Below are 8,806 nucleotides of genomic sequence, written 5' to 3'. Positions count from 1 at the left end.
TTTACTCATTTAAGATTATTATTAAACATAAATCATGTATCTACACATACACACCCAGCAGCCTGGGAATCAAGAGATCTGAGTGATCCTGTCAATGCCTTGCCCTTGGCTCAATAAGCAACCTTATGCAAATCAATTCAATATTGCTTTTCTAGATGAAGTCTAAATTTTTTTAAAAATTTTATTTATTTGAGAGAGAGTATGAACCTGCAGGGGGTGAGGTGAGGGTGGAGGAAGAGGCAGAGGGAGAGGGAGAAGCAGACTCCCCACCAAGCAGGGAGCCCTACGAGGGGCTCGATCCCAGGACTCCAAGATCATTACTTGAGCTGAAGGCAGACACTTAACCGACTGAGCCACCCAGGTGCCCCGAAATCCAAATTCTTAAACATGATGTATGAGGTCCTGTATTGTATGGTCTATGCAGCCATATTAGAATCACATGCAGTTGCCAGAATGTATCATGCTCTCCCGTGTTTGCATATTTTTTAAACATGATTTTTTTTTTACCTGAAACTCTCCTTCCCATATGCCTTATTAACTCCTCTTTGCTTTAAATTTTTTTTTTGATTGTAGTAAGATACACATAACACAAAATGTACCATCTTAGCCATTTTTAAGTGTATAGCTCATTGGTGTTCGGTACATTCACATTTTTATATTTTACACAACCAATCTCAAAAGAACTCTTTTCATCTTGCAGAACTGAAACTCCCTAGTCATCGAACAACCGTCCATTCCCTCTTCCCCCCAGCCCCTGACAGCTATCATTTTACTTTTTGTCTCTATGAGTTTGATTACTCTGGATGCGTCTTGTAGGTTGAATCATACATTATTTGTCTTCTTGTAACTGACTCTTTTCACTTAGCGTGATATTCTCAAGGGTCATTCATTTTGTAGCATGTGTCAGGATTTCTTTCCTTCTGAAGACTGAATAATATTCCATTGTATGTATATACATTTTATTTATCTGTTCATCTGCTGATGAACACTTGTGATGCTTCCACCTTTTGGCTCTTGTGAATGCAGCTGCTATGAACATGGATGTACAAATACCTCTTTAATATCCTGGTTTTGTTTGGGGGAGTTATACAACCAGATATGGAATTGTTGGATCCTATGATAATTCTATTTTTGTTGTCTCCTTTTGAAACTTTGCTTTCTTATACTTCTTCTCCCCAGAGTAATGATTTCCTAGATTAACAGTAAGCTACTTTTTTACAGAATGACTTATTATTTGCATTTTATCAAGTAACTATACTTAATTGGTTGCTTCTAGTTTTGCATTATTAAAAACAATGCTGGAGGGATCCCTGGGTGGCGCAGCGGTTTAGCGCCTGCCTTTGGCCCAGGGCGCGATCCTGGAGACCCGGGATTGAATCCCACATCGGGCTCCCGGTGCATGGAGCCTGCTTCTCCCTCTGCCTGTGTCTCTGCCTCTCTCTCTCTCATTCTGTGACTATCATAAATAAATAAAAATTAAAAAAAAAACAATGCTGGACAAGTAACCATTCATAAGGTGAATTCTTGGAAGTGGAATTACAAGGTTAAGGGGTAGACATTTTTCAGGCTATGATACACAGTGTTACAGTGCACACACAAGCTTCTAAACACTCCTTTGTATGACTTGTCAAGCCTCTGTTTCCGGTACCCTTTACTAGCAGGGCAGGGTGCAGCAGCTTGAGGATCCTGTGATCTCTTTAAACTTTGCCCCCAAAGAAAATATATCATTATACCAAAATTATTTCTCAGAAGTAAAAGGCATTATGTAAGTCATCAGTCATAAGAAACAAAATAAATGATCAGATCTTGCTGACTACATTTTCAATGAAGTAATACCAATTCCATTTTTAAATGGTCCTCCCTAATTAAACATGAAAAGTCCCCTCGAATTTGTATGTTACTTTTCAGTTTATAAGCCACTTCCACTTATGTTTTCTTCTATATTTCCAGTTATTATTTTTCCCTGGTTGACACATGAAGAAAATGAGGCCCAGAGAAGTGACTTGCTTAAGGTCATAGACCTGATAATTAGTGGCTTCTGGTTCCAAGTTCATTGCTTTTCAAATTACAGATGATTCATTTACCAGCCTCTGAGATCTAATCATAATAAGTAAGCGTAGTATAGACATTTCTCAGACTTTTTTTTTTCAAGCTAGAAGGAGGTGGTAATGGTTTGAAGAAAGTGACTGAAAGCTGTGATATAATACAGAGTTATATTGTGACTGATACATAGTACAAAAATACAAGCAGTATTTCCCTTTTCCCCCCCGGAACTGTGTGATGCTCTTCACGACCTATGGTATAGTGCAGTGTCAAGCACGGAGGGCTCTGGGGTCAGCCTGTTGGATTCAAATCTTGGGTTTTCAGAACAAGTTATGTGATCTGAATGAATTAACCTCTCTGTGCTTCTGTTTCTTCACCCATAGAATGAATAGTAATAACTCCTACCTCACTGGATTGTTGTGAAAATTAGATAAGATCATGTGAGCGCCCAGCACATGCTAACTGCCTCCTACACGATGACTTATTGCTAGTGTTGAGGACCCAGATGATACTGTTCCTGTGTATCCTGAGGAGGAGAGGACATGGAAGCAGAACAAGTCCAGGGTGAAGATAGCCTTCTCTGCTGCTGGCTGATTAAAAAGATAATTAAAAGGCTTCTCTAGTAGATTATCACTGGTTTTCAGAAATTTGATTAGGAGATGGCCTAGTGTAGTCTACTTTGCGTTTTTTCTGTCTTGTGATTTGTTGAGCTTCTTGAATTCGTGGGTTTATAGTTTTCATCAAATTTGAAATATACTGGGCCATTGCTTTTTCAATGATTTTCTTCCTTCCCTTCTGGGACTCTAACTACAAGTATATTAAACAGCTTGATATTGTCTGACAGATCACTAAGACTTGGTTTGATTTTTTTTCCCCCCTGTCTTTTTTTTCCTCTGTGCTTCAGTTTAGAAAGTTTGTATTACTATGTTTTTAAGTCCACTGACCCTTCATTTTGCCGTGTCTTATCTGCTGTCAATCACAGGAAATTACAATCATTTCATCTCAGATACTATATTTTTCAACTCCACAAGGTTCCATTTGGTTTTTTTTACTGTATCTTCCATTTCTCTCCTCATGACATTAATTTTCTATCAAATCTTTGGGCATATTTATATTAGCTATTTTAAGGTCCTTGTCTGCTAATTCCATCCTCTGCCATTTATGGGCCTATCTCTATTTACTGTTTTTTCTTCTGGTTATAGGTCATATTCTCTGGCTTTTTCCCATGTCGGGATGCCGGCTCAGGAATGGGCTGACTCCCTGAGTAAGTAAGAAGGAGCAATACAGGCTTCTGTCAAAGAGAGATCTAGAACAACACGATTCTGGGCAGAAGCAACAGCAATAGTGTCTTTCATCTGTATGGCACTTTGAGGTTTACAAAGCACTTTCACCTTCATTACCCTCCATAACTTTTGGGACATCCTTTCCTAGTGATTGGGACAGATATTGTTATTACCAGTTTACAAGTGAGAAAATTGAGCTCAGACATATTTAAGTGACTTGGCCCAACTCACATATGCTCAGAAGTCTAAGAGACTTCTTTGTTAACATTCTTATTGACCTATGATGTTTTCCATTCAGAAAAAAGCTTAGAATCTTTGCCTCAAGAAATTTTGAGGCACCTGCAAACCTGATAGATTCTCAGAGTTCTTGAACCTGCCTCCATTCCTTTGTTAAATTATTTGTGGAAGACTAAAGGATATTTGCTACCACCACTAATATCTTAGCTTCTCCCAGGGCATGAAAGACATTGTGTAGTCGATTAGGATTCTAGTGCTTTTCTCATAAACAAGTTGGCCTTTACTAGCAGGGAGTCCACAGATGTCTTATGATGATCCTGGGACATCTGCCTCACCTTTGGTCATTAATCAGCCTTGTGTCACTGTTACCTTGCAGCCCTCGTTTCCAACTTTGGACAGTCTAGTCTAAAAATGGTTGAGTGATTTATACCTAGTGTAGTATAGATTGCACTAGGATTCATTCCTTCTTTTCTCCCTTTTCAATTAATTATACCAGCCAATCAGTATCTACATCACTACTTGTAAAACTTTTTATTTGTAGCAGAAGAATATCTTTTTAAGAAATATTATATGGAGCCCAACTACATAACCCAGATAGAAGTGGAACTGATCTGGTTAACAGGGTTGAAATGGGAAAGTGAAGCCACCAGAGTCTCAGCTCTTTGGCAAGCCCCTTAGCTCTCACGTGATAAATTTGAGGCCCTTCTGTTGAACCCCAGAACTCCAAAGAACTGGGAAAAACACTGGCCTCTATAATAAAATTAAAACATCTTTTTATCCTTCCCTTTATGCAAATAATATTTACTGAGTCCCCACTCTGTGTGAGATACCGTGTTAGATCTCGGAGAGGGCAGGCGTAAGGGATAATGGGGAGAACATGAAGGCGGGACGCACCTCAAGTAGTTCACAGTTTAGGAGGACCAGATCCACAAAGGACTGCAGTACAGGGTAGGAAGGCTACACGCACAACAGAGGTTCGGATCAAGGGCCTTGGGAGCATCATCCTGACTTGAGGGCACTAGCTGAAGTGCACAGGATGCAACAGTGATGCCGAGACCCACGGAGGGGGCCTTGCTCCTGCTGAAACGTACAAGAAAAAGGTCAATACACGATCGTTATCTCTGCTCGAAGCTGTCATCGTGCTTTTTAAAAAACACTTTTGAAGTTTCCACGTATATACGTATTCCTTGAGCATTCAGAGAAAACCTTAAGAAAAATAAAAGATCATCATTACAAATCGCAGGAAGTGATTTACCTTGATTTTTTTTTTTACCTTGATTTTTTAAAAAAATGTCATTATCTTTAACATTAAAGAAAAACAGCAGGTAAAATACTATTTTAAATTTTCCATGTACTCATTTTATTTTGGGTAAGCTTGAAAGGAATAGCAGATCGGAAACGGGCCTGGTTACAGACTTCCCGGGGCTCCTCTGCTGGGCTTTCTAGGTGCTGTCTGGGCATCAGGCCTCCCTCCCGCCACCCCCCCACGGCTCCAGCCCATCCCTCCTGCAGAGCCACGCTGGGGCCCAGGCTGGCGCTCCCTGAGCCGCCTCTGTGCGAGCTCATTCCAAACCGTCCCTCATTGCTCTCTGCTCTCTTCCCTTCTCTCCCCTGTTAACCCTCACCCAGTTTTCCAAACCCAGCTCACCCACCGCCTCTGGGAAACCTGCGAGGTCTCTGTGCTGCCTTCGACCCTCAGGTCCAACTCCGCGGGGCGATGCTCTCCTCTCTGTGGCCGTCGGTGTGGCCTATTTCTCTGTTCTTGAGTTCCTCGCCATCTGCTCTGTAAGGTGTCTGTGTACATCCCTGTCTCGGGGGGCACCGATGGTGCCCTTTCCATCACTTTCCCCACGGTGTGTAGCAGAGCTTCTGGCACCTGGCAGGTGCTTGATTAATGTTGCAGAGAACGAGGAGAAAGAAACCTGAGGAGCTGAGGCTAAATACAAGAAGAATTCTGAGACTAAAGGGAAAAAGGAGATCAAGAAAGGAGATTGGGGGGGGGGGGGCCTGGGTGGCTTAGTGGTTAAGCGCCTGCCTTAGCCCCAGGGCGCGATCCTGGAGGTCCAGACCTAAGTCCCATGTCGGGCTCCCTGCATGGAGCCTGCTTCTCCCTCTGCCTGTGTCTCTGCCTCTCTCTCTCTCTGTCTCTTTCTGTGTCTCTCATGAATAAATAAAATCTTTAAAAAAAAAAAAAGAAAGAAAAGAAAAGAAAGCAGGTGAGGGGGGAACCTGGGTGGCTCGGTGTTGAATATCTGCCTTTGGCTCAGATTGTGATCCTGGGATCCTGGGATCAAGTCCCATGTCGGGCTCCCTGCAGGGAGCCTGCTTCTCCCTCTGCCTGGGTCTCTGCCTCTCTGTGTGTCTCATGAATAAATAAAATCTAAGAAAAAGCAAGCAAGCAAGCAAGCAGGTGGGGAAGGCAGAAAAAACTTCACACAGGTGTCTCCTCCTCAAGGAAGGTGTCTTGTTGGGCTCACCTGGCGCCGAGATCTGCTGCCTCCTCATTCCCTGAGTTTCCACGATGCTACTTGTCTTTACCTCACAGAGTGGGGTCAGAATTAGTTAGGGCTTCCAACTCTTGATTTCGGCTCAGGTCATGATCCCATGGGTCAGGGAATGGAGCCTTCACGGAGCTCTGTGCTCGGTGCTCTGTGTCTGCTTGAGCGTCTCCCTCCATCCCCCTTGCTGCCCTCCCCCACTCCCTTATGCTCTTTTTCAAAATAAATAAATAAACCTTAAAAAAAAAATAAAGACACAGAAGCTTAATCTGCCAACAAAAATAGAAAATAAAAATAGGACGAGGAGAACTTTTATTAGGGAAATTCTTGGGAAATTCTTAGAACTTGCTAATAGGAAAACAGACACCTCAGTTTAAAAAGGGCAAATATTTGATAAGAGGCTTCACCAAAGAAGCTATGTACGTGACAAATAAGCACGTGAAAAGATGCTCAACATCAACAACCATTAGGAAAAGGGGAATTAAAACCGCAATGAAATACCACACCTACCAGGATGTCTACAATGACTGACTGAATCAAGTGTTGGTAAAGATGTTGAACAAGCATAACTCATATACTTTCAGGGGAAAGGGAAAATGTTACAATGACTGTGGGAAAATGGCTTGGCAGTTTCTTAAAGAATTAAATACGCGTCTGCCACATAGCCTACCCTTCCATTCCCAGGCTTTCGCCCCAGAGAAATGAAAGCACGTCCACACAGACTTCGTGTGTCGGTATTCTAACAGCCTTACTTGTAACAACCCCAAACTACAAACTACCCAATGGTCATCAGCAGCAGAATGGATACATAAATTGAGGTGTATCCGTAGAATGGATTACTACTCGGCAATAAGAAGGAATTAATTATTGCTATGGGCAGCAACATGGATGAATATAAAAATCATTTATGTTGAATGAGAGAAGCCAGACAGCCCCCATCCCCTCAAAGAACATGATCCCATTCATATAAAATTCTAGAAAATGCAAACTTACCATCATGACAGAGAGTAGATCAGTGGTTGCCTTGGGATGAGTTGGTGGAGGAAGGATGCAAGTAGGGGCAGGAGGAAGGGATTATGAAGCCGTGAAGAAGCTTTCGGTGGATAAAGTTTATTATTTTTATATTATTTTTTATTGTAGTGATGGTTTTGAGGTATATAAACTTCTGTCAAAACATAAAATTGTACACTTTCAATCTTGCAGTTTATTATATGTCAATGATACACCTTGATGAAGCTGTTTTTAAAAAGCTAACAGAGAGTTTCTCTTAAAACTAAACACGTACTCACCATACTCAGAAGTTGTACTCTTGGGCATTTATCCCAGAAAAATGAAAACTTATGTTTATACAAAAATCCCTACATGAGGGTTCACAGCAGCTTTATTCATATTAGTAAAAACTGAAAACAACACAAATGTCCTTAAAGGGTAAGTAGCTAAACAAACTCTGGTGCATTCATACTATGGCAAACTACTCGGCAATAAAAAAGAATGAATTATTCACATACGTAACGACTTGGAAGGATCTTAAGGGTATTATGCTTAGTAATAAAAGGGAATCTAAAAAGGTTACATGCCATATGATTCCATTTATAATCATCCTCAAGTGACAAAACTATAGAGGTGGAGAGCAGATTAGTGGTTGCCAGGGGCTGGGGTGGGTTGAGGGAAGTGGGACTCTAAAGAGGTAGCACAAGGGAGTTCCTTTGTGGTGATAGAACAGCTTTGTATCCTGATTGTTGTAACGGTTACCTACTGTGGCGTCAAATTGCATAGAACTGTTCACATCCACACATGCACACAAATGAGTGCGTGTAAAAACTGATGACAACCGAATGAGGTCTGTAGTCTACTCAGCAGTACATTCCAATACCAATTTCCCGGTTCTGGTATTGTACTGCAGTCCTATAAATGTCATCACTGGAAGAAGCTGGGTTCAAGGGATCCCATGAACTATTTTTTGAATTTTCTGTGATCTATAATGATTGCCAAATAAAAAGCTTAGACACATGCATAATGGAGATTTCGGAAACATCTTTTTTTTTTTTTAACTTTTATTTATTTATGATAGTCATGCACAGAGAGAGAGAGAGAGAGAGAGAGGCAGAGACCCAGGCAGAGGGAGAAGCAGGCTCCATGCACCGGGAACCCGACGTGGGACTGGATTCCGGGTCTCCAGGATCGCACCCTGGGCCAAAGGCAGGCGCCAAACGGCTGCACCACCCAGGGATCCTGAGATTTCGAAAACAGCCAACCACCACCACCACCACCAACAGCAACCTCTTCTGGAGACTTCAGGTTGGGCTGGTGAAGTTAAAGCTCCTAAGACATTTATCCCCCAAGGTCCTTCCTAAACACCTTCTTTAATTAGCCAGTATGAGAGAAAGAGCAAGCCAATTCATATTCCCACCCATATTAAACAAAAGCAAAGCCCACAAATGTTGAGCAAACCTATGAACATGTAGTCTTGACTGGTCGTATTTCTTCAAGGCAGAAGGCACCATAATGTGAGTTTACAGAGGTCAGGAACACTGTCTTTACAATTCTAGCATAAGGCCCGGTTCATAGGAGGAGCCCAGCAGAGGTCTTTGGAAGGAAGCAGATAGGGAGAGAGGAAAACAGAAGGGCAAAGAAAGGGAAGAAACCTCTGATTGACTTCGAACAGTGCCTTCTCTTTTGTGTCAGTGTAGAAAGGTGGGGTTTAGATATGACAGATCTGTGTACAGGATCAATTCCATGTAATGG

The sequence above is a fragment of the Canis aureus genome, chromosome 35, assembly GCF_053574225.1.
Source record: "Canis aureus isolate CA01 chromosome 35, VMU_Caureus_v.1.0, whole genome shotgun sequence".
NCBI lineage: Eukaryota > Metazoa > Chordata > Mammalia > Carnivora > Canidae > Canis > Canis aureus.
Note: the sequence above shows the minus strand (reverse complement) of the source record.